This window comes from Hemitrygon akajei, chromosome 13 (genome assembly GCF_048418815.1).
Source record: "Hemitrygon akajei chromosome 13, sHemAka1.3, whole genome shotgun sequence".
Taxonomy (NCBI): Eukaryota; Metazoa; Chordata; class Chondrichthyes; order Myliobatiformes; family Dasyatidae; genus Hemitrygon; species Hemitrygon akajei.
In genome coordinates, this window is record NC_133136.1 from 60414462 (window position 1) to 60441916 (window position 27455).

Genomic DNA, 27455 nt, shown 5'->3' on the forward strand with positions numbered 1-27455 from the left:
TTTTTTCACTGGGTTAAATTCCTTCTTTCTCTTCAAAAGGTCATAACTTATATCAGGATAGAAAAGAACTTGTTTTCCCTTCTATCATCAATGGCCCATTTCTCTTTCTGGCACGTTGGGCAGCTGCCTTCAAGATCTTTTCTTTATCTTGATATCTTAAGCATTTTATCAAGATTAATTGTGGGTTTTGATCAACTTGAGGTCTTGATCTTAAGGCTCTGTGAGCCCTTTCAATTTCAATTAACTGGGTTCCTTCTTCCATTTCCAAAATCTCCAGAATCCATTTTTGAAAAAAATTTATTGGATCCTCTCCTTCTATACCTTCTTTAAGTTCAACAATCTTAATATTATTTTGTCTGCTAAAATTTTCAAGTACATCCACTTTTTCCAACAACCTTTTTCTTTCTGATGTCCAGGCAGAAATATTATCTTCCATTTTATTCACTCTATCAATGGTGTCTCCCATTGTTTCTTCCAAGTTTTTAATTTTCTTGTCCATTTTGTCCTGTCTTTTCATCATTTTATCAAACATAATCTTCATATTTTAAATAACTTTTTTTATTACTTTTAATGCTTTTAATTCATGCATTATTTTCTCCAAAGATTTTTTTTATGTCTCCAATATCACCTCCAACCTCTTCCTGTTGCTCTTTTTTGTTTGTCTCTTCATCTTTGTCTGATTTATCCACAGAATCTGATTCCACCTCATATTCACTTTCACTTTCAGTTCCGATCATAGCTGGGATTTGTAGTTTGGGTTGCTCGTGTTTGCGTATTCCCCTTCCTTCATGCATGCGCAATTCCTGTTGCTCTGTTTTTTTGGAAAATGTTGCCGCAGTTTCCTGTTCTGTATCACCGAAGGTAAAATGCACTTGAGCCCGAGGCTCTTTCATGATTCTTTTCCAACTTGTGTTGTCTTCAAAGTAGTAGTTTTCTTCTGCTTCTGTTTAGGAGACATATCTTAAGACAATCCTGAGTAGTTTATAAGTAGTTTTTAAAAAGTATTTACTAACTTTTCTTCACTTAAACATTATTTTACTGGTTTTTTACGGGAGAGCTGGATTTCCACGTCTTGATCCTGCGTCATCACGTGACGTCCCCCATTAAAAGATACTATTAACCAGCTACAAAGTATCCATCAAATCTTGGCATAGAGGATTGCCTTTCCTGAAGAACATTAACCCACAATCCAGCAAGGAATAACTTCACTCACCCAATTTCCCGTCAATTTTAATCATTAGAAAGAATTAAGTTAAAGTCATTTACAGGTGCATGTTGAAGTGCTAATGCTCATCAGAAAATACTGCAGATGCTGGAAATCTGAAGCAAACAGACAATGGCAGAAATAAATATGTTATGCAGCATCCATGAAGAGTAAAATAGAGTTAATATTACATGTTTAGGGTTTTGATGATCCCGATTAACAAAGTGTTAGATCTGATTCTCTTTCAGCAGAACCTTCCTAAACTATTGTGTGTTTCTGGCATATTCTATTTTATTTCAAAATGTCATCCAACTTATATCTTCAAAGGATGCCTTACTACAACAGGCCATTTTGATGGTCTAAACTGAATTTTCTGTTGCTAAGTGATGCCTGTGATTTACCTCTGGTTGTTGATCAAATGTATATGCTTCTGTTTATTGTTAATTAAATTGTAATTAAAGCAATTACACATGATTCGTGTAGTAAAGTGTACAAACATACAGATCTGCAATGCTGCAGGATACAATTAGATTTTTCCTTTCTAGCTATTACAAATACAATTCCATGATGGTCATGCTTCTAATGTCTGGTGATACCAGCTGTGAAGAAAATTACATATGTAATGTGTTCACTATAATTGCACTGGATATATTAATACTTTAAGGAATTTTGCTTCTGTCCCTAGTTTCTCTGGTAAATAGACAGATTTTACATCAGTGGGATGAAGATCTTTTATCATTCACTCCTACGTAACAATATGAGCCAAGAAATGTACATTAGTTTTAAGATCACAAATTTAACAGGGAGTAGAATGAAAATAATACAACAGATTTCTTTATGACTGTCAACAATGAGAAGAATTTTATCTCATCCTAATGTAAGGAAATTGAATCTGGTTTCAAGAGAAGATAGGTAATCTTTCCATCTGCAGCCTTAACTAAATGTTCTCCAAAACCTCATGTGACATATCAAATGTAGAATTGAGAAAAGATATTGTGAATGAATCAGGGAATGGCAAATCAATGGCCCAATGAACACATGGTCTAATTTAGTTTTGCACTCCAAATTAGTAAAAAAAAAGTCTTAGAATTAATTCAAATTACATCCCACGATTCAAATAATAACTTACTTAAAATATATAGGAAATATATTTGTGAATGGAACTCTTGTACTTTCAAGTATTTATTTTGGTAGCATAAATAAGACATATGAACTACAAAAATATTATCTATTAATAAACATAATCATGCACTGTGAATGCATGTATTGTGGAAAAGTTGCTAAAAATATTTAGCTTTAGAGTTTTTCAGGTGAAACATATTGAAAGGTTATCAACGCAGAAAGTGACCATTTTATTTCTAACATTTTCTGGTATCATCCACAGTATTAACCATTCTACTATGAGTCTGAGGAAATTTACATAATGGAAACAAGGAAGCAACTAATGAAAAATGGTTGTGTTTCCCCTATGATCCCAATTCTATTGTTGCTGTGAACTTGGTAAGATTTTGGCTGGTCAGGGTACCTGTAGTGTTGGATAATGCAGTGGGGTCTAAAATGTGGATGTGTGTTCTTGAAGCCACAGTGCCAGTTCTTGACTGAGTAAGCAGATGGTGGACGTATGCACTCATAATACCAGCATCAGCTGGATCAGGTGCCTGATGGGAATTGTCCTTTACCTCAGTGGAGTTGGGAGGAACAATGCTCCACTAAATTGCCAAGAGCTGCTGTCCCAGTCCACATCGCCATTCAGACAACAGGGCCTAAACCATAGTAATTGCCCTATTTGGGATTCTGCCACCTGATAATGAGATTCCCTGGACCTAGAGGGTTTTGACTTCCATCATAACCTAGCCTGAAGGTTTACACAAATAGGAGGGACCTTCTGTTATTTGATTGCTACGTTTGATTGGTTAGTTTTGGGGAAATTGGAATCCAATTGGTTGTGTTTCACTGACATAGCCAGTAAACTAGTAAGTTGTAACTGGACGTTCACTTTTTCTGGAATTCTGCATTATGAAAAGAGGCTACATCGAGTAATTACTGAGTAGTGCAATGTGAAACAAAAGCTGCCTTTCTTATAGTAAGAAATTACTATAAAATTGTTCCACTTCAATTTTGTAATTGCCTAGACTCACTGCTTCAAATACAGAAGAAATATTTGTAAAGATCAAGATGTCCCCCTGATATGGACCATTAGATGTAATAGGTACAGCTGCTCATTACATTCATCCTAAATTATAAGCATTACCTACATGAAAATGTAAACTGTTTAAACAATATTAACATATATAAAATGAAAAAAAACATTCTGGGAAAGCTTAGCAAGTCAGGTCACAGGCCTGAAATACTGCTCCCCTTTCCACTGATGCTGCCTGGCCTGCATTTTCTGTTTCAACGTCTGCCATTTTGTATTGATTTTGATAAGCAAACACACTCAGTGCTACTTTTTAGGTACACCTGCTCATTAGTGCGGATATCTAATCAGCCAATCATGCGGTAGCAACTCAAAGCATAAAAGCATGCAGACATGGTCAAGAGGTTCAGTTGATGTTCAGACCAAATAGTCAAATGAGGAAGATACGACCATGGTATGATTGCTGGTGCTAGATGGGATGGTTTGAATATCTCAGAAACTGCTGATCTCCTGGGGTTTTCACACACACCATTTTCTAGAGTTTGCACAGAAAAGTGCCAAAAGCAAAGGACGTTCAGTGAGCACAGTTCTGTGGGCAAAAATGCCTTGTTAATGAGAGTGGTCAGAGGAGAATGGCCAGACTGGTTCAAGCTGACAGGAAGGCAACAGTTAATCAAATAACTGCATGTTTCAGCAGCATGCATAACATTGAAAGTGGTGTCACTAATAAGCAGAGTGCTGAAAAAGACATTTCGCATGCTGGCCTTCATTGGTCAGGGCACTGAGTATACACACAGTGGCCACTTTACCAAGTATCTCCTCAAATTCAAAGTACTTTTATCTTTGAATTATGTATAAATTATACAGCCTTGAAATCCATCTCCTTACAGGCAGTCACAAAACAAGAAACCCGAAAGAACCCATTAGAAAAAGACGAATAAATGTCCAATGCGCAGAGAATTTCACAGCAAATATCTAAGGAAGTGAATGAATACCTGTACCTAAAAAAGTAGCCACTGAGTATATGTTTGTGGTGTTCCTCTGCTGTAGCCCATTTATTTCAACTTTGATGTCTATGCGCTCAGAAATGCTCCTCTGCACACCACTGTTGTAACATGTACTGTTGCCTTCCTGTCAGTTTGAACCAGGCTGGCATTCCCCTTTGACCTCTCTCATTAACCAGGCGTTCTTGCCCACAGAGCTGCCCCTCACTGGATTTTTTTTGCTTTTCATGCTATTTTCTGTAAACTCTACAGACTATTGTATGTGAAAAATCCCAGGAGATCAGCAGTTTCTGAGATAACTTAAACTGTTCTGTCTGTCTTCAACAACCATTCCACAGTCAAAGTCACTAAGATCTTATTTCCTCTTCATTCTAATGAGCAACCACTGAACGTCTTGACCATGTCTGCATGCTTTTATGCATTGAGTTGCTGCCACATGATTGGATGATTAGATATTTGCATTAATGAACAGGCACACGGGTGTACCTAATGAAGTGGCCACTGAGTGTAGGAGTTGGGATGTTATGTTGTAAGTGGTATTGGCAAAAATCATTGGATGAGGCCACACCTGGAGTACCATACAATTTTGGTCACCCCATCATAGGAAGAATGTGGTTAAGCTGGAATGAATGCAGAGAAGGATGATGCCAGGACTAAACAACATGAGGTTTACCAAGTTCATTCTTTATTCCTCAGAAAATAGGAGAATGAGGGCATGATTAAAGTTATGAAAAGCATAAATAACATGTATGTTAACAGTCTTTTCCCTAGGGTAGGGGAATTCAATAATAAGAGGTATAGATTTAGTGTGAGAGGGGAAAGATTTCAAAGGGACCGGAGGGATAACTTTTTCACATAAATGGTGTTGAGTATAGAGAATAAGATGCCTGAGCAGGCGGTTTGGACAAGTATCACAAGAAGCACTTGGATAGGTATATGGATGGGAGGGGCTTGGAGGGATATGGACCAAAATCAGGAAATTGGGACTAGCTGCAGCCAACATGATCTCATTTGGCTGAGTGGCCTGTATCTGGGCTGTTTTGTTCCATGAATATAAGACTCTATGACAGAATTAGCTTCATTTGATGAATCAAGAACCTGATTATTCTACTAAAATTTACCTTAAAACTTGCAGCAGTATTAATAAAAATCAAAAGTTGTACCAAGGAAATTTAGAAAAAGAAGGTGGGTGCCATACTGTATCTTATGAATTTGAATATTTTAAGTTACAAAATCTCCTGAATGTAATGTGAAGAATACTTTATTTTTATTGCTCTCAATATAACACTGCTTTAGGATAAAATACAAAATTTAATGTTATTTCATATTATAACAAGATTGAAATAGTTTGCCTCACAAATAGCATATTCTGAACACCAACTGCATGAAATAATGCCTACATTCCTGAAATGCAATCTAAATAGTGATATTTATAAGCCATCATGGGCTACCATGTAAAAAATTGCAATATTTAGTGAATTGTGCAGAAGAAATAGCTCAGTTGATGTTAAAAATCTAAACATGGCCTACAGAAATATTTCCATCTGTTATTATTTTATCAGTACTTTCAATCTTCTACCAACCTATAGTTGGATCTTGCCACTGTTTCAAGTATCCGTTCCTGTGTTCCCCTGTCAGATATGATGAATATTCCTGCCACTTCTACTTCTATTGATCTAGTCAGCATCTCATTTTTCTCCTCTTATTTGTTTGAAAGGGCAAGGATTTATTATAAAATTTTCCTTCACAAAAGAGCTGCCGTAAAACTGTTATCAGTCAGGTGTCTCAGCTATCTGACCCCTGGGCTTGCCATTCAAGCTGAAAGGAAATTTATTTCCTGTGAAACTGATGACAATCCACAAGCAATCAATTTGCTGGCAAGACCAGAAGAAGCTGACAATTACATCTCAATGAAGTTTTAATATAAAACAGACTAACGCAAGATCTTTGAGATAATGAGTTGCTCAAAGTCTGGTCAAAGTGCAGAATTTTAGTTATATAACCAACTAGCATCACGTCTTCAACTAATGCATGAACATCCATCATTGTAATAGCAAACTTATTTACCAAGTTATTTTAGCAGACGTGATATCTACCTCATAATTATTCTGTTTGTTGGAATGGAAGAGGCCTCCGTGGCTTGCTTTTGCAGGAGGGAAAATGACAATGCAAGCTGAGTGCTAAATAATGAATAGTGTCTATCCAAGCTACACATTTCAGCTGACCTAATTTTGAGTAGTTTATTCATTTTCTTTCCTCTTTCCGTTCTCATGCGTCATTGGTGAGTTTACACCACAGAGTATGTATATTACATTACAAGAGATCAATTTTAAAGAATTATTGATGCATATTCATTGTATGAGGCTTCACCTGGCAGGGCAACTTATCAGTCTGGCTGGCTTTGTTCTAAACCTACGAGGTTACAGACTACGAGGGGCATTAAACAGTCAGATCCACTTCCATCAACATCAAGATCTCTGCAGGGATCGACGTGCAGTACACAGATACGGAACATGAATCAGTTTTATCACCAGCATATGCAGTGAAATTTGTCAACTTTGCAGCAGCAGTACAATGCAATACATGATAAATATAGTAAAATAAAACCTGAATTACAACAAACATATATACGTATATTAAATAGTTAAATTAAGATAATTAGTGCCAAAACAGATGTAAGTAAAAAAGTAGTGAGGTAGTGTTCATTGGTTCAATGTCCATTTAGAAATCGGATGGCAGAGGGCAGGAAACCGGTCCTGAATTGGTGAGTGTGTGCCTTCATGCTTCTGTACCTCATTCCTGATGGAGACAATGAAAAGGGGGTATGGCCTGGGTGGTAGGGGTTCTTAATGATGGACATCGCCTTTCAGAGGAACTGCGCCTTGAAGATGTCTTGGATACTGTGGAGGCTAGTACGGATGATGGAGTGTTATAATTATAATCTGAGTGTTTTAGGTGACAAACTAAATCTTTTAAAACACTTTAAGAAATAGAGCCTCTGTCTTGCCTTCTTTATAGCTGCATCAAGTTAGTTCCTCAGAAATAGTGACACCCAGAACTTGAAATTGCTCACTCTCTCCCCTTCTGATCCCTCTGTGAGGACTGGCTTGTGTTCCCTCACCCTACCCTTCCTGAAGTCCACAATCAACTCTTCGGTCTGACTAGTTTTGAGTGCATAGTTGTGGTTCAGGATTGTGAACCCTGAGACACTACTGCAAGTTCTGATGGCCCAAGCTTTCTCCTATCCTCGAATAAATTAAATGATGGTGAATCTGTGGAATTCCATGCCATAGCTGGCTGTGGAAGTCAGGTCATTTGGTATATTTAAAGCTGAGGTTGTTAAGTTCTTGATTAGTAATGGTGCCAAAGGTTACAGGAGAAAGCAGGGTTGATGGGGATAATAAATCAGCCTTGATAGAATGGTAAAGAGGACTCATTGGGCTGAATGGCCCAATTCTGCTCTTATGTCTTACGGTATAACTTCTGAAGTTGTATTACTAACTATTGTGTAAAACAATACCTTTACTCATAAGCAGCTCAGCATTTCAGATAAGTTAAGAAGTTTGAAGAAAATCAATTCTGCAGCTTGTGGAAAATATCCTGCCACTGGACTGAAAATGATAGGAACAATCCTTTGCACTATGATGTCTAACTCCATCTCGTCTCCATCTCATAATCACATGTGCTTTGCTACGAGACAAATGAATGATTGTAGTAAACTCCCTGAAAACATGTTTCCATTATTCATTACCCTTTTGGATTATAATACAAAATAAATGCATAAATCTAAGTTCCCTTTAAAAAATGTAAATAAATCAAAGTTACCTGCATGACTACATTATTCCATGTAGTTATACCCATACAAAGATGATTTTAAAGGTTATTTTTTTCCCTTTTTAATTGAAGAAAAGCTCAAAGATATCAAGAACCAACTTCATTCACCATATATATTTACATGTATTAGGAATTTGCTGTGATGCGTTGGCAAAACATGTAACAAAAATACGTTTTCAAGCCTCTTTTTTACTTAATATGTTGCAGAATCTGACCTCTGGCTCAATCCTAAACTGACCAATGGCCAGCCTGACCAATGCTGGTTATTTCATCAGCTGAGACGGCCCTAGTCTAAGCATTCCCCTTTAATCCTCTTGACCCTTTCTCTTCTTGTAATTCCTTCTAAAGATTCTACATTTTTTGGACAAGCTCAGCAATACATTTTGTTTGATAATTCTCCTATGAAGTATTTTGGGTCTTTATTTCAATGTTAAAGTCCATATAGGAGAGCTGGTTATTATTATTGCTGAAAGGAAGAACATTCTGTGCTTTTAATAATCCCTGACAGCAAAAGCTGGGAAGGAAACCATGTTATGTAGAAGCTGTTTATTCTGAAGCAACAGAACATAAAAATAAAGTTCCTTTGATATCACTAAATCAAATCTGCAATATTAAAATAATCAAAAATATGTGAAATAAATAGACCACAAAAGACAGAAAATTACTTACTTTGCAGAGGTTTCTATTAATGTGCCAATTATCACAGAGATTTTGAAAAGGAAGATGGCAGTTAAATAACCCCAATAACACAAGTTTTCAAATCACTATAAGAATATGATTTTATTTTTTCTTAAGACCCTTGTATCCATTTCCTGTCTCTGAACTTTGCTTGAGATAACTCATTCAATTGGTTTAATGCCTTTCACTAATCCAATATTCATACATCACTGATAATTATTATTTCATAAGTACAGTGTGAAATATTTTAAAGGTTTTATTATTGTCGTAAAGACAATAACTTTAAAGACATGAAAACAATCCCTTTGGCCCAATTTGTGGATGGTAACCAAGTGGCCTACCAAAGCAAATTTTATTTGGTTGTGTTTGACCCAATTCCATCCAAACCTTTCCTCTCAATGTGTCTATCAAAATGATTTTTTTAACTTTGCAATTTTACCTGCCTCTACCACCTCCTCTGAAAGCTCCATTCATTTACCAAAAATCCCCTCAAATTTTGAGGGGTGAAAATTTGCCCCTCAAATCCACTTAAAGTCTTGTCTCTCACACCTTAAAGCTATGCCTTCTAGTTTTAAACTCACCTATGCTTGGAAATTGACTGTTTCTATCTTCCCTATCTATTCCCTTCAAGATTTTATAAACCTATCGTATCATATTAACCTGAAGATTTTGATGTGATGTGGTTAGTACCTGATTTACCTGTACTTAAGTTAAGTCAAGTCAAGTCACTTTTTATTGTCATTTCTACCATAACTGATGGTACAGTACATAGTGAAAACAAGATAACATTTTTCAGGACCATGATGCTACATGAAACAATACAAAAGCTACACTGAACTACGTAAAACAACATAAATAACTTCACTAGACGACAGACCTACCCAGGACTGCATAAACTGCACAAAACAGCACAGGCATTACAATAAATAATAAACAAGACAATAGGCACAGTAGAGGGCAGTAAGTTGGTGTCAGTCCAGGCTCTGGGTATTGAGGAGTCTGATAGCTTGGGGGAAGAAACTGTTACATAGTCTGGCCGTGAGAGCCCGAATGCTCTGGTGCCTTTTCCCAGATGGCAGGAGGGAGAAGAGTTTGTATGAGGGGTGCGTGGGGTCCTTCATAATGCTGTTTGCTTCGCGGATGCAGCGTGTGGTGTAAATGTCTGTAATGGTGGGAAGAGGGACCCCGATGATCTTCTCGGCTGACGTCACTAGCCACTGCAGGGTCTTGCAATCCGAGATGGTGCAATTTCCAAACCAGGCAGTGATGCAGCTGCTCAGGATGCTCTCAATACAGCCTCTGTAGAATGTGGTGAGGATGGCAGTTGGGAGATGGACATTCCTCAGCCTTCACAGAAAACAAAGATGCTGCTGGGGTTTCTTTGTTATGGAGCTGGTGTTGAGGGACTAGGTGAGATTCTCCACCAGGTGAACACCAAGAAATTTGGTGCTCTTTACGATCTCTACCGAGGAGCTGTCGATGTTCAGCAGGGAGTAGTCGCTTCATGCCCTCCTGAAGTCAACAACCATCTCTTTTTTTTCGTTCACATTCAGAGACAGGTTGTTGGCTCTGCACCTGTCTGTTAGCCGCTGCACCTCCTCTCTGTAAGCTGACTCATCGTTCTTGCTGATGAGACCCACCATGGTCGTGTCATCAGCGAACTTGATGTATTCTAAGATAGGTTTGCTCCATCTGAGTGCCATTGTCAATTACTCTGCATTCATCAGATTTAATGCTGAAATTTAAATTTAACAATGCTGTTTCTTGAGGAACTCAGAAATGTATGTCAACATTTTCAAAACAGTGGTGCCTTTTTGATACATGGAAGACAGGTTTGTTCTTTTTTTCTGTACATTGAATCTTTGTTGCGTGGATTTTTTAAATGGGTTCTGTTGAGTTTCTTTGTTTTGTGCCTGCTTGCAAGATGAAAAATCTCAAGGCTATATATGGTATATGTACTTTGATAATTATGGAGGAATTTCTTTAGCCAGAGAGTGCTGAATCTTTGGAATTCTTTGCCATAGGTGACTGTGGAGGTCAAGTCTTTATGTACAGTATATTTAAGGCAGAGGTTGATAGATTCTTTTTCGGGCGGGGCATGAAAGGAATCAGGGAGAAGACAAGAGATTGGGAAATGGATCAGCCATGATGAAATGTCAGAGCAGACACGATGGGCCAAGTGTTTCTATTCCTGTATCTTATGATAAAAATATTAGTCAGAGGTGACATTCTTGGAAGAATGAGGAGCTTGTCCAGTGAGGCAATATGGGTAGAACTTAGAGGCAAGAAGTGAGGGTCTCTCTAGTAGGTCTATATAATAGAACCTCACCCCCAATAGTCAGTGGGAGTTTCAGGAGTGGGTGTGTAGAGAAATTGCTTATAGTTCTAAGATAAGAGTATTGCATTAATGTGTGGTTTTAATTTCCCGTGTAGTGATTGGAATGGCAGGACCAATAAGGGCCTGGACTTGGTGGAATTTGTGAAATGCATTCAGGAAAGTTTCCTGAGTCCTCTTGAGGACCTGACTCAAGATGATGCAATACTGGACCATCTCTTAAGAAATCAGAGCAAGTAAATGAAGTGGAATCACAGAGAACTTAGACTCTAACGACCCTAATTAATCAGATTAAAGATAGTGATGGAAAAAGACAGGTTAGGACACAAAATTGAAGCAGGGATAACTTTGGTGGAATTAGGCAGGATCCAGCAGAAGTTGACAGGGTGAACTCATTTGAAGGGAATTGAATGAATGGCAAGTGGAAGCATTTTAAGAGTGAGCGTCCAGAGGCAACGTGTTCCTTGTAGGGTGAAGTGTAAGCCTGGCAAGTTTGGGATGCCTTGGCTGACCAGAGATATTGATGCTCCAGTCAAGAGCCAAACAAAAAGCAAACTTTGGGTTAGTGAGTCAGGGAATAATGAATCTCTTGATGATTATAAAAAGATTAAAAATACTCTTAAGAGTGAAATCAGGAGGTTATGAGATGAATCTGTCAGGGAGGGTTAAGGAAAATCCCAAGAGGTCCTATAGCTATAGTAAGAGTAAAGGGACGATTAGGGAAAGAATAGGTCCCCACAGGGATTGACAGGTCAGCCAATGTCCAGAACCACAAGAGAAAGGTGGGATTTTTAACCAATAACCAATGAAAATCATGTTTGCTCAAAAGATAAGGGAAAGAAATGAAGATGTTCTGGAGAACCTTTGTATTACCATGGAAGAACTATTTTCAACCTTAGGGAGCATCAAGATGAATAAATCCTCAGGACCTGACTGAGAGTATCCTCAGACTTTGTAGGAGACTAGAAGAGAAATTGTGGAGAATCTTGCAGAGATATTTGCTTCATCAATAGCCACTGGTAAAGTGCCCAATGACTGGAAAGTAGCTAATGCCAAGTTTTTTGAAGAAGTTACCAAAAAGGTTGATGAGGATAGAGCAATGCATGTTCTCTATTTCGACTTTATCAAGGTAGATATAAAATTATCACACCAGTGGTAGTTGAAGATTGTTTCTCGGAGTAGAAGCCAGTAACTAGTGGTCTATCACAGGGGCAAACTTGAGACTCTTGTTATTCATTACTTATGTAGATTTGAATGTGGATCCACATGGCTTGATCAGTACGTTTGTGGATGACATGAAATTAGGAGGCATTGTTGATAGTGATGAAGCAGGATTAAAGAGAGGAGGATTAGCTTTATTTGTCACATGTACATTGAAACCATTAGTGAGTATTCTGGACTAATGTGCATCTAGCAGATATTAATTCAAGCAAGAATAAGTCTTCAGTTCTTATTGTAAATGTATGTAAGTTCAAGATGCTTGCAATTGGCCTTAGTTCTTATTGTATTTTTCAAGCATTAGATTGATGTTAAACTGTCCCAAAGGCTAGGAGAATGCATATGCAACAGCAAAATGTTAAGACAATGGGGTTGTGTTAATTGGCATCAAAGCAGGCTACATGTCTTAAGTTATTTGGACCATTGTGACTTGAGTTCAAGCTGACAGACCAGACGGATGTTGTCACTTACCATTTCAATCATAGTCACAGGTATAGGCAATCAATAGTTTTTTTGTATTTGCAATAGCCCTGACAATATTAATTTTATGTGTCTGACTTTCTGTTGTCGAAAGTTTTTAGAATATTTGTGTTAATTAGTTTTTCTGAACGCATTTGAACCTGCAGAGGTGATTAAAATTACAATGTGCTTCTACTATATATCTTAAAGGAACCATTTGTCAACCCAAAATATTGAAGTAAACAATGTCATTTGTAACTATTGAAATTGTATTGAATCACCTACTGTGACCTTTGATCTTCAGTGTATAAAAATGTGATATACCGTTGGGTTTGACAGCCTCTATCTAGACTGCATCCAGAGTGATGGCTGCTTGTTGTGATGAATAAAGACTTCTACTTCACCAGCATTAACATCTCTCTGGTGACTTTGATCACAGTCACAACAAAACATTGAAACATGCAGTAAAATTCAACGTTTGTGATAATGACTAACAAAATCAGAAGATACGCTGGGGAGCAGCCCACAAGTGTCACCATGTTTCCTATGCCAACATAGTATTGTAGATTACCAAGGCATCCATCTTGATCTCTTATGGAAGTGGGACAAACAGTGTCAAATATATTTCTATACAAATAAGCGTGAGGTGAAACATTTTGGAAGTCAAACCAGTGTCGGACTTGTACAATAAATAGTAGGGCTGAGGGAGTGTAATGGAACAAATTGAGTTGTGAGTACAATAGCATAGTGCATTGAAAGTGGTGTAATTTGTAGTCAGGGTGGTTAAAATGGTATTTAGTATGTGGCCTTTATCAGTCATGGTGTTGATTTAAGAAGTTGGAACATTAGGTTGCAGCTATATAAGTCATTTGTGAGGCACATTTGGAGTACTGTGTACAGTTTTGTTCACCCTGACATAGGAAGAATGTAGTTAAATTGGAAAGAATGCAGAAAAGATTTATGAGAATGTTGCCATAAATAGAGAGCCTGAGAATGGGGAGAGATTAGCCAGGTTAGGTCTTTATTCCTGGAAACATGGGAGAATGAGCGGTAACATTATAGAAATGTTTAAAGTTGCACGAGGCTCAGATAAAATGGATTGTGACTGTCTTTTCCCCAGGGTAGGAAATTCTAAAACTAGGGGACTTAGATTTAGTATGAGAGGAGAAGATTTAGAAGGGACCTGAGGGGTGACATTTTCGACACAGATTATGGCACGTATATGGAATGGCCTGCCAGAGGAGGTGTTCAGGTCAGGTACAACAGTATTAGTTATGAAACAATTAGATAGATACATGGAAAGGAGTGTTTTATAGGCCAAATGCAGGAATTTGGGACTAACTGGGTGAGCACGATGACTGGCATGGGCCTGTTGGGTTGAAGGCCATATGTCCGTGCTGTACTGCTCTGCAAGACTGTGACTGTAAGTGTGAATGTTTGTTCAATTAATGTCTCTGTTGGCTGCTAAGCATAGTTAACTGGCTCAACAGCATGGGAGTTTGATTCTGGAGGGAGACTGAGGTATACAAATACTCTGTTAATTAGGCAGTTTCCATTGCAATCTGTGACATTCTCCTTCAACTAGCTGCTCAAGCTGTGGCTCTTCTGTGCTCCCAAGCAGATTTTTTAAACAGAGAAGCCACTAGAGGTGTAATTCTGGCTCTTGAAGCCATGGGCTATCAGCCCGTATAAACTAGAGATGGCACAATGCCTGATGAGATCTTTTATCCTTGGTGGGATAGAAAGGAATCAAAGAACCTTTGGAAATGCCGATGGGCATGAAATCTATCATGGTGGTTGGGGAACAGGAAGCCTGAAATTGTAGGTTGGTTACTGACAGTGAATTGATACCACAAAGAAATTTCAATGCCCACTACCTTTTCAGTAATTCCTTGGAAAAGAGAATATGAGACAGTGGAGATTGAACAATTTGGAAACTAGGCAAGGGGAAGCAAAATCTATGTCTATAAACTTAGCTGTGGGTAACTTCTTTTTTAACTTACTGTAAGCATTAGCAGATCTGCAAGACTCCCTTAAAGTTGGCTTCTCTACATGGTCAGTTTAATGCACCAATGAGCAACTCACCTTTTTAACCCTAGCCTAATCACAGGACAATTTACATTGACCAATTTAGCTACTAACTGGTATGCCTTTGGACTGTGGGAGGAAATTCACGTGGTTCATGGGGAGAACATACAAATTCCATACAGACAACACTGGAATTAAACTCCGAACTTCTTGAATGCCCAAGCCATAATAGCATTGCACTAACCACTATGCTACAGCAGTGCCCTATTCCACCCATGTGGAATATTGCTTGTTAATAAACCCATGAATTTTAGAATGATGTTAGCACCAACCAACATTTATTTCACTCCTTACACCACCAGATCTCAATTTACACAATGTCACCTAAGCAGTAAGTAGTCTGAAGAGAGGCACCAGTTTTTTTTGTAATTTATTTTTTTATTGAAGTTCATCATCAAACAAACATTTCCATAAGATGTATTTCAGACATTGAACATACATCTCATATAATCATATATATCACAAATCTCCACAAAGTATTTATCTGAGGTATACACTTATAGAAAAGAGTGGAAAGGAAAAACAAGCAAAAGGAAAGAACTATGTACAAGTAGGGAGTGATTTTTTTTTACAACAGATTCATTGATTTGTGAGAATAAAATCAGGCCTATGAGGCATTATGTAGTTAAACCATTTTCCCAGTATGAATCAAATTGTTCCAGCTTATGATTAACAAATGCTGTTATCTTCTCCATTTTGTAAATGTCCATTGTAATTTCCATCCATGTATTTAAAGTTGGGCTCTCCTGTGATAACCATTTTCTAGTAAGAGTCTTTATACCAGCCACCAACAGTATATTCATTAAATATTTATCTCTTTTCAACCATTTTTGAGGTATATACCCAAAATATATGGCCTTACTCTCTAAGGGTATTTCATATTTAAAGATGTCTTGTAGGGCATTGTGTATCCCCCTCCAATAATTTTTGATAACAGGGCAGTCCCAAATAATATGATAATGATTTGTATTTTGATTTCCACAATTTCTCCAGCAAACAGGGAGGTTACTATCATAATGGGATTTCTGAGAGGGTGTAATAAAATATCTTACCAAGTTTTTCCATCCAAACTCCCTCCATTTCTGTGAACTGGTACACTTCCATTGATATCTCCTTATTGTTGTCCATTCTTCCTGAGATATAATTATCCCTCCTTCCTTCTCCCATTTTGTTTTAATGTATGAAGTCGAATGTGTTTTAAGATTTGACAACCCCTTATACATGCTTGAAATGATTCTACTACCATTATCTGAATTATGTGCTTTTCTAAAGAGCTCTATCAAACATGTATTTGCCTTGGTTACATTTTTAAGCGTCTTATTAACATATTGTTACATCTGTAAATACCAATAAAAATCTTGTTTTTCTAATAAGTGTTTCGCACCATTTTAAATGAAATAGTTGTGAAAAGGCAGAAACCAATCTTCCTGGATAAAAATTTGAGTTTCATATTTACACCTTGAAGACCAGCAGCTTAATTTCTTGTGTGTGTTCATTGAATTGAAAGCAGAACAGCAAGAAAAATAGAAATAGAGAGCCAACCATTAAAAGTTAATTTTGGATGAGTCGGTGAAATGAGTATACTAGGTACTTGAAGCAGAGAGCATAGTGGGTTAATAGTCTGGTTTTTCTGTGCCCTATGACAATGGGATATTTATTTAGGCTGACTACACCCACTATAGTCTTCTGTTAATGCTTTGAGCAACCTAGCCCACATTTCTCAAAGGTCCAGTGTAGGCTATCCAAACACTGGGATTGATTCTTGTGGGTTCGGAAGGGACAATAAAACTGCCTGCCGTGTTTAAACCTCTCCCACCCTGTAACAGAATTATCTGCTCTCCTCTCCATAATTCATTAACATTGCAAACAGTCATCTTTCCCTGACTGGTAAATTGTTCAAGATATAATAATGGAAATGAGGTATGAAAGAGAGATAAGATTTTATTTTCAATCTCAAGTAAGCATCATTTGCAGACACAACATTTATCACTATGGAAGTGCCATGTGAGGTCTAAATTCTGATGATCATCAAGTCTCTAATATGTTGTATGTATATTTAGCCAAATAGGGTGTAAACATCTTAAATTTATAATCAATGCAAGACAATTATAGACTGTATTAACTATTTTTATATAGTATGACAAATGTAATATAAACCATTGACATTAATCTTAAACAGGACTAATTTTGTTTTAATAACTCTGCATGGAATATTTCTGTCCAGCCACATAAAAAGTGGCAGATAAACTCAGTTTACTGTAATTTTTTAGAATATGAAAATGTAGCATGAATTTACTCTAATGAAAATCAAAGTCTGACAGTTCTCAGCAATTACACGACGACTAAAGCTTGGCAGGTTTGGTACTGCCCTTTGTATATATTTATATGCATGATAAATATTTAATTGCAAGTCAATTACAGCAGAGTAAACATGCAAAGAGATGGAAACATCTCTTAAGTACTTCACTCATCAGATCTCATAGCTAAATTGCCTTCAATGCTGCGTTTTTCTGATCTGATTGACCTAGCTGACATTGGGATCTTCATTATTACAACGTTCAACAAAACATTGAAGAGTATAACCTCATCTGTTAAATAGACGCTGTATAACTTTCTAGCCCCAACTTTGAGTCCAACCACATGAGATTACAGCTATCAGTTCCATTTTCTCTGAAGTACGGCTGCTGGTAATGGATTGAAGTTTCCCATTTACTGCACCTCTAGAGTCATCTTTTGCTTCTAGTTTTGGCCGTTTACTTTAATTTTGTCTTGAACCATTGTTGCTTTTGTAACTTAAAATATCACGTGGTATCTGTGCAGAAAGAATACTTGCCAAATCCGCAATCATCATGACAAAAATAAGCAGAAGCTACAATATTAAAAAATAAAGATGATAAACTGAGAACTTGCTTTTTAATTATTGGCACTATCTATTTTTGTTTCAAGAGCTCAATATATTTTAACCTTCAGCAGGAGAATATGACCTCTCCGAAATGCCACCACAGAATTTCAATTATATATTTGGAATCAATGTTAGCAAGAATAAAACTGTCTTGATAAGTTAATGGTTATTAGATAAGATAATGATTCTTTGTATTAATCACTCAGATGTGAGTGATTATTGATATCTGGTTGGAAAATCATTTGTATATCTAAATTTTATGCAGCAGAAAGTATCTCACATGTTGCAGTCAGGGTATTCTTCTGATGAATATAAGTAAAAGTAATAAGCATCTTTTTAGATGAAGAATGATGTTTTATAAAATACGTTACAATTCTTCATATTCCCATGGCAGTTAAGGCTGAATGGAACAAAATTTTAGCACCCTCGATCTTCCATTACTAAAAGACATTTCTTTTACACAATATAAAATCATGGTTGATATCTTTACATTGTGGCAACCCACTTCCTGCGCAGGCAAACCGGCTCACAAATAGCCAGCGCGCGGGGGGAGACTTTGGTAATGCAACTCTGACGTCATTTCCGCCCGGAGAGGGCGGGCGCTAGGGATTAAATGCCAGCGCCGCGAAGTTTGAATAAACTAGTCTCGAAACGACTTACCGACTGCGTGTCGTTATTTCAGCGCTGTGTGTAGCACATCGCTACAACATAATAATTTCTCTCCATCTATGTAGTACTTTTTGACATATGCCAGATACATTTCTTTTTAGCAATTTATGTAAATGATTTAATGGAGTAAAGGAAATATTGAGACCATAAGACAAAAGAGCAGAATTATCTTAGTGAGTCCATCGAGCCTGCTCCACCATTCCATCATGACTGATTTATTATCCTTCTTAACCCCACTCTAATGCCTTCTTCCTGTAACTTTTGACACCTTGACTAATCCAGAATTGACTGATTTTTGTTTTAAATATACCCAATGTCTTGGCCTTCATAGCCATCTGTGGCAATGAATTCCACAGAATTTCTACCCTTTGGCTAAAGAAATTCCTCTTTATCTTTGTTCTAAATGAACATCCCTGTATTCTGAGGCCATGCCCTCTGGTTGTAGACTCCCCCACTATAGGAAACATCCTTTCCACATCCACTCAATCTAGAAGACCTTTCAATATTTGATAGTTGTCAATGAGATTCCCCCCCCCCCCCATTCTTCAAAACCCAGTGAATACAGGCACAGATCAATCAAACGCACCTCATGTTAATCCTTGCATCCCTGAAATAATCCTCATGAACTTCCTCTGAATTTTCACTTATACCAGCACATCTTTTCTTAGATAAGAGGCCAAAAGCTGCTCACGATACTTCAAGTGCAGTCTGACCAGCGCCTCCTTTTAAAGCCTCAACATTACATCCTTGCTTTGATTTTCTAATCCTCTTGAGATGAATGCTAACATTGTATTCGCCTTCCTTAGCACTGACTCAATCTGCTTGTTAACCTTCAGAAAATCCTGCACGAGAACTCCCAAGTTCATTTGTACCACTGATTTTTGAGTTGCCTCCCTGTTTAGTAAATGGTCTATGCCTTTATTCCTTTATCAAAGTGCATGACCATACACTTCCCTACACTATATTCCATCTACCACTTCTTTGCCCATTCGCCCAATATGACTAAGTCCTTCTGCAGACTCCCTACTTCCTCAGCACTACCTGTCCTTCCTCCTACCTTTGCATCGTCTGCAAACTTGGTCACAAGGCCATCAATTCCATCTTCCAAATCATTAACATATAACATGAAAAGAAGCAGTCCAACACTGACTCCTGCAGAACAGGACTAGTCATCAGCAGCCAACCCAAAAAGGTTTCCTTTATTCCCACCCTTTGTCTCTTGCCAGTCAGCCAATCTTCTATCCATGCTGGTATCTTTCCTGTAATATCATTTTTCTTATCTTGTTAAGCAACCTCATGTGCAGCACCTTGTCAAAGGATTTCTGAAAATCCAAGTACACAACATCTATTGACTCTCCTTTGTCTATCCTGCTTGTTATTTCTTCAAGAATTTCCAATAGATTTGTCAAGTAAGATTTCCCCTTTAGAATTTCCCCTCATGTGCCTCCAAGTACCCCAAAACCTCATCCTTAATAATGATCCCAATAGGGTTCCAACCACTGAAGTCAGGGTAACTGGCCTATAATGTCCTTTCTTCTAACTCGCTCTCTTCTTAATTGATGGAGTGACATTTGCAAATGTACATTCCTCTGGAACCACTCCAGAATCTAGTTATTCTTGAAAGATCATTGACAATGCCTCCACAATCTCTTCAGTAACATGTTTCAGAACCTTTGGTGTAGTCCATCTGGTCCAGGTGACTTATCTACCTTCAGACCTTTATAATGAAATCTGAAAGTTTTGTAAGAGAAAAAAATTATTTTCATTTCAGTTATAAATGGAAGATTGATATGATTGATGCTAGTATATAATATTAAATTATAAAATCTATTCAGAATTAGAATTAGGTTTAATATCACTGGTATATGTCATGAAATTTGTTCACAGAGAGCTCTTTGCATTTATCAAATTATTGTGGGAGTAGAGGTCCTTGTGTCAGATCAGAATGTTCTTTAACCACAGCAAGCACTTTTTGTGAACATGCTAAGCTGTTCTAGCAACACACGCAAAATGCTGGTGGAACACAGCAGGCCGGGCAGCATCTACAGGGAGTAGCGCTGTCGACTTTTCGGGCCGAGACCCTTCATCAGGACTAACTGAAAGGAAAGATAGTAAGAGATTTTTGGCTATTCTGTTATGTTCTTGAACCAACAACAGTTTATGTAAATTTCTAGTAGCACTTAATAGCAATTAAGGGGAAAAATTCAGAAAGCTGTTTACATAACCTCAATGATGGAATTTAACTTTACCTGGGAAAAGTATATTTTTAAACAAAACAAATTGCAAACTGAATATACAATCATCATTAAAGCAGAAAAAAAAAGAAAGTTAGGGAGTAGTAAATAATCAATTAAATGATGATATATTAGTGTGTATTGAATGAGAAAGGAGATTGAAATTATACCCCCAAGGAAGCTGGGTATAACTCCACAAAATGGATGGATAAGGTGTCCATAAAATAGACAGGATAAATCTTACATATTTATTCATCCTTAATATCATTAAATACATTATTTGTGCCAGCTGAATACGTCCAAAGTTTAAGTACGAAACTTGTCAAGATTATTAAGATATGACACCCCATAAATGTTGCTGTTTCCTAAATATTGTTAACAGTAGTCACTGATTGAAATAAGAAGCTACTTGAAAGCTATTATCCTCATTGATGCTAGTATTGAATTGTTTTGTCTAAACACTATTCATAGTATGTTAACACTCAACCACTGTTGAGAAAACTGAACCCTGTCTGTGAGGTCAATGAGGTGCACGACAAAGCTTGCAATCTAAGGTTTTTGAACTCTTATACGCAACATGCTCTCATCATCAGCTGACAAAATGAGGCTGCTTTGCATATTTATGATTTTATTTTTGTCAGGGAGACAAGTACTTCAAAGCCATGGATAGAATGATAATGTTAATTGATATATGGAAATCAGTTCTGTCTTTTTAAGGTTACTTGTTACAAAGATGCATGTGAATAGCATAAAAAAATTTCAAAAATCAATTGTTCTCTTTTCATTCTTGAATATGCAGTGTAAATAAATCACATTTTTCTGTTTTCAAAAGTCATAGCAAATAACATGCAATAGATTATGCACCTCAGTCTGTTCCAAGTGTTAGGCACTTAAAAAAATGCCTTTTCAATTTAAAATACTAAAGTTCTAAACACCTTATACAATTGTTTGCAAGTAAAGGGAGTTTCCTATTAAAAGCCTGAAATTTAGTGTATTGTACATCTTTTGAGTATTAAATTTAAAGTTTTGTATCAAAGAGAACAAACACTTAGTAGAAAAGTTAGTGTGTAGGAAGAATTTTCAACACAATTGTAAATAGCTCATTACATATATAAACACATTAATATTTCTGAAACGGTAAACTGTAATCTGCATTCTACCTGATTATTCATGATGTAATTATCCATTAATTTAAAGCAAGGTATTTAAATGATCTGAAATAGGAATCAGCCCAGATAAGTAATTAACAGAAATTTTAAATTAAATAGCTTTGGACTGAGTAAATCCCAATGATTTAATGTGCTCTCAATATGAGATACACAATGATGCATCAACATGAAGATTAGGAAACAGAGCGTTATGTTATATACTGTATGCTGTAGATTGGCCGTAACTCGCTGAGAAAAGCAAGGTCACCCAATCCTGCTGACGCTAGAAAAAATAGTCTTTGATCTCATCCCATTCCTGTCTGCACAGGTTAAATCTGTTAAAGTAGGGTTAAAAAAAAACTTAGCTAGGTTTTAAGGTTTACATTTTGATCAAGGGTGACAATTCTGTGTGCACATTTATTACATGATTTCTTCAAACCATCTCTTCTGCTAATGGTTACCTATCTGGCTCTTTCTCATGATACATGCCTCCATTTGGAATATGAACAGACACTATGTTACTTAAATGGATGATACCAGTCAGGAAGGCCTTTCTTCTAATATTATTTTTTTCACATTCCTTCCAAATGTGTTTGGAAACTAATCTTTAATTTCCAAAGGCCACAATCAAAGTCTGTCATAAACTGTCTCCTAACAAGCTAATCACATCTGCCTTCCTCACCAGTGGTACTCTGCACAAACCATAAATGATTAATTTACTTAACCATTTCTTGTCCTTTCCTGAAGGACTCGTTGTTAACATATTTTCAGACAGGCACATTCGTATTCATGAGAAATGTTGGGTTTGGCTCTCAGCAGGAATGCAGTCAACCTGTGGAAGTATTAGCCATTCCCAACAGTTCAAGAAGTTGTGGACTTCCAGACAAACATGAAGGTGAGGGCCCTGACTGGTGTTCAGCAGGGTTTTATTGAAAACATTTCACTTCTGGTGTACCAATTCCATTCATTACAATGGAGGGAGCCAAAAAAATAAGCTTCAGGTAATTTACAATTCACAGTTTTTTGCATTAATTCATTTAATTGTTCTTAAGAGTTTACAAATGACTTAAGTGTTTTGTTTCACATATTATTTTAAAACAAGGTTTGATAGATTTAGTAGTTTTAAAATGTTGATAATTTATACTTGCATTTAAACACTTCTGAATGTCAACATTTGTACGCATTTAATTTGTTTTAGCAGCTTTGCCAATTATATAAGCTTGGGAATACAACTTTGTCAGCTGTCAGCTTTTGTTTTCAGTATTTTTGTAAGCTTGGCTTATTCAGAGCTTCTCATGTCCAGTATCCTTTATATCCAGTACCTCAAGATGAAGTTCCATTTTAATTGCAATTCAACCATACCAAAAATCCCACCTCTCCCGGAAGTTCTGGGAGTCTCCCGCAAATTGATAGCAGCTCCCTGACACCTGCAAATGATATACAATATCACGGAAATCGATTTTTGGGAGAGCGCGAGAGCATGGGAGCGGGAGAGGGGAACTTAGCAGGCATCATTCATTCATTAGCATAGCTAACGTTATTTAAACTAGCTGGCTAGCTGCTAAGGAACCACTCTATTGCAGACATCCCACCTGTCCCGAGAGTCTCCCGCAAATTGATTGCGCTACCTCCCTGAAATGAGTTTTTGCAGGGTGGGATGTCTGCTATCCATTAATACCCATGAATACAGCCAAAAGAAGCAGCAGGGTTTTGCACATGGAAAGTCTGGCTTGACAAACCTTATTGAGTTTTTTTGAAGAAGTTACCACAAAGGTTGATGAGGATAGAGCAGTGCATGTTCTCTATTTAGATCAAGGTAGATTCAAAATTATCACACAGGTGGTAGTCGAAGATTGCTTCTCAGAATAGAAGCCAGTAACTAGTGGTCTATCACAGGGGCAATCTTGAGACTGTTGTTATTCATTACTTATATAGATTTGAATGTGGATGCACATGGTTGATCAGTACGTTTGTGGATGACATGAAATTAGGAGGCATTGTTGATAGCGATGAAGCAGGATTAAAGAGAGGAGGATTAGCTTTATTTGTCACATGTGCATTGAAACTGTTAGTGAGTATTCTGGACTAATGTGCATCTAGCAGACATTAATTCAAACAAGAACAAGTCTTCAGTTCTTACTGTAAATCTAAATAAGTTCAAGATCTTTCAATTGGCCTCAAATCTTATTGTATTTTTCAAGCAGTAGATTGATGTTAAACTGGTCCAGAGTCTAAAAGTATGCATATGCAATAGCCTAACGTTAAGACAATGGGGTTGTGTTAATTGACTTGCATCAAAGCAGGCTACATGTCTAAGTTATTTGAACATAAGAACATAAGAAATAGGAGCAGGAGTAGGCCATCCGGCCCATCGAGCTTGTCCCGCCATTCAATAAGATCATGGCTGATCTGTCCGTAAACTCAGCTCCATCTACCTGCCTTTTCCCCATAACCCTTAATACCCCTACTATGTAAAAACCTATCTAACTGTTTCTTAAATATATTTAGTGAGGAAGCCTCAACTGCTTCCCTGGGCAGAGAATTCCACAGATTCACCACTCTCTGGGAAAAACAGTTTTTGATCTTGAATCTTGAGGCAATGTCCCCTAGTTCTAGTCTCACCTACCAATGGAAACAACCTTCCTAAGTGTTCACTGTGGAAGATGCTAGCAGTATGCTGGAAGTTTGAGAGTGTCAAGGGGCAGAAGTGAGTGCAGTTGCTATTACTGGGAAGAAGAATCTTGGGAAACTAAAAGGTCCAAAGGTAGATAAGTCACCTAAACCAGATGGACTACACGCAGGGGTTCTAAAAGAGACAGCTGAAGAGATTGTGGAGACATTACTAATGATCTTTCAAGAATAACCAGATTCTGGCATGGTGTTCTACAGGGGTCCGTGTTGAGACCGATTCATTTTACATTGTATGTCAATGATGTGATGACAGATTGATGGCTTTGTGGCCACGTTGGCAGACGGTAAAAAGATAGATGGAGGGGCAGGTAGTGTTGAGGAAACAGGGAGGCTGCAGAAGGACTCAGACAGATTAGGAGAATGGAGAAAGAAGTGTTAGATGGAATACAGTGTTGGGAAGTGTATGGTCATGCACTTTAGTAGAAGGAATAAACAGACAGAAAATTAAAAAAATCAGAGATGCAAAGGGAATTTGGAGTCCTCATGCAAGATTCCTTAAAGGATAACTTGGAGGTTGAGTCAGTGGTGAAGAAGGCAAATGCAATGTTGGTATTTTTGAGAGAGCTACAGTATAAAAACAAGGATGTAATGCCTCACTTGGAGTATTGTGAGCAGTCTTGGGTCCCTTATCTAAGAAAGAATGCATTGACATTAGAGAGCTTTCAAAGGAGGTTCATGAAAATGATTCCAGGATTGAAAGGCTTGTCATATGAGGAGTGTTTTATGACTTTGTGCCTATTCTTTGGAATTTAGAAGAATGAGGGGAGATTTCTTTGAAGCCTGTTGAATTTTGAAAGGCCTCAATAGAGCTAATGTGGTGAGGATGCTTCCTATATTGGGGGAGTCTAGAACCAACGGGCACTACCTCAGAACAGTGGGATGTCCTTTTAGAATGGAGATGAGGAGGAATTTCTTTAGCCAAAGGGTGTGAATCCGTGGAATTCATTGCCACAGGTAGCTGTGGAAGCCAAGTCATTGGGTGTATATAAAGCGGAGGTTGATAATTTCCTGATTAATCAGGACATGAAGGGATACTGTGAGAAAGCAGGAGAATGGGAATGAGAGGGAAATGCACCAGCTGTGGTCAAATGGAGGAGAAGTCTCGATAGGCTGAATGGCCTAATTTTTATGGTCAGTAAAATATAGTCACACAAAAAATATAGTCCAAGGTCCTGAGTCCAAAAATGCTGCAGCAGTCTGCAGTCAAACACAATATGGCTTGTCTTCTGCTGAGAGAAGACTTGGAGGGCAGCACCGATTCCAGCTTAGACACCATGCTATACTGCACCCAGCACGCCAGTAAAGTACATCAACTCCAACACCTCTCTCCTGGATGCCAGGTTGGAGAAAATTACCATTGGAAGATTCCCTCCAGCTTAAATGGGAATTTAGCAGTTTGTTGAATGAAGTGCATGAACAGTTTATACTTGCCAGGTGTTCTGGATCCTTCGTATATTTATTTCTTTGACACATTTGCTCAGATCTGTTCTCTAAATTGTGTTCCCTTCATAAGGCTATAAGGTATATGAGCAGAATTAGGCTCTGTGGCCTCTCAAATTCGTTCCATCATTCCATCATGGCTGAATTTCTTTTTCAACTCCATTTCTTCTTCCCATAACTGTTAACACCCTTACCAATCAAGAATCTAGCAATCTCTGCCCTAAATATACCCAATGACTTGGCCTGCAGGGCCCTCTCCAGCAACAAATTCAATAGATTCAACACCATTTGACTGAAGAAATTCCTTTTCATTTTAGTTTTAAAGGGGCATCCATTCATCTGAGGCTTTTCTCTCAGATCCTGGAATTTATTGAATTGAATTGACTTTATTACTTACATTCTTCATATATATATGAGGAGAAAAAAATCTTTACATCTCTGTCTAAATGTGTAATGTGCAATTATAGTAATTTATAATAAATATTATGTACAACAGAATAGTTGATATAACATAGAAATACAGTTGTGTCAGCATGAATTAATCAGTCTGATGACCTGGTAGAAGAAGCTGTCCCAAAACCTGTCTGTCATGGCTTTTATGCTGTGGTACCATTTCCAAGATGGTCGTAGCTGGAACAACTATTACTTTACTAATACTATTAATTTACTATTAATGGAAGCATCCTCTACCCATCCACTCTATCCTGGCTTTTCACTATCTGGTAGGCTTCAATGAGATTCCCCTTCATATCATTTTTCACTTTCTTTTTTATCTTTAATAATGCCATGCCCTACTTGGCTGAGATAACACTCCACTCAAGATTCTTCCTTGGGCATATTTGCTTTCTAAGTTATCTGACTGTATTAATACAAGTCATTTTTCAGGTTTGATGCAATCTCACTTGTCGTATTTATTCACATATATTACCTAACTCTCCAATATTTCCAGCATTTTCAACTGAGCGTAACCAGATTAATGTCAGGCAGAGAACTATATGAATTACATTCCTAAGTTTACAGATTTCCCAACATAATGTGTTGAACTACCTATGACAGTTGTGAAAGCCTGCTTTCAGAAATTACTGTTTCTGGAGCCAGCATTGGACCAAACTGGCAAAAATGTTGGTTGCCATTTGAATGATTAAGGTTGGGAATAAAGTTCTTCAATAAATTGAGAGCTAGTAAACAGGAAACAGAGTCGGAATAAACAGATTATTTTCTGAGGAAAGGCCATGACTGTGTGGTATCATAAATTTCCAAGAAACCCATTTATTCACAATACATTTTAACTATTTAGATCAGGGAACTAAATATAGTATCTCCAAATGTCTGTAAAAAGAAAACTAATCTGAATAGGAGAAAACCATAGGGAGGATGACAGAGGTAAGTTTTTTTTTTACGCAGGTAGTTGTGG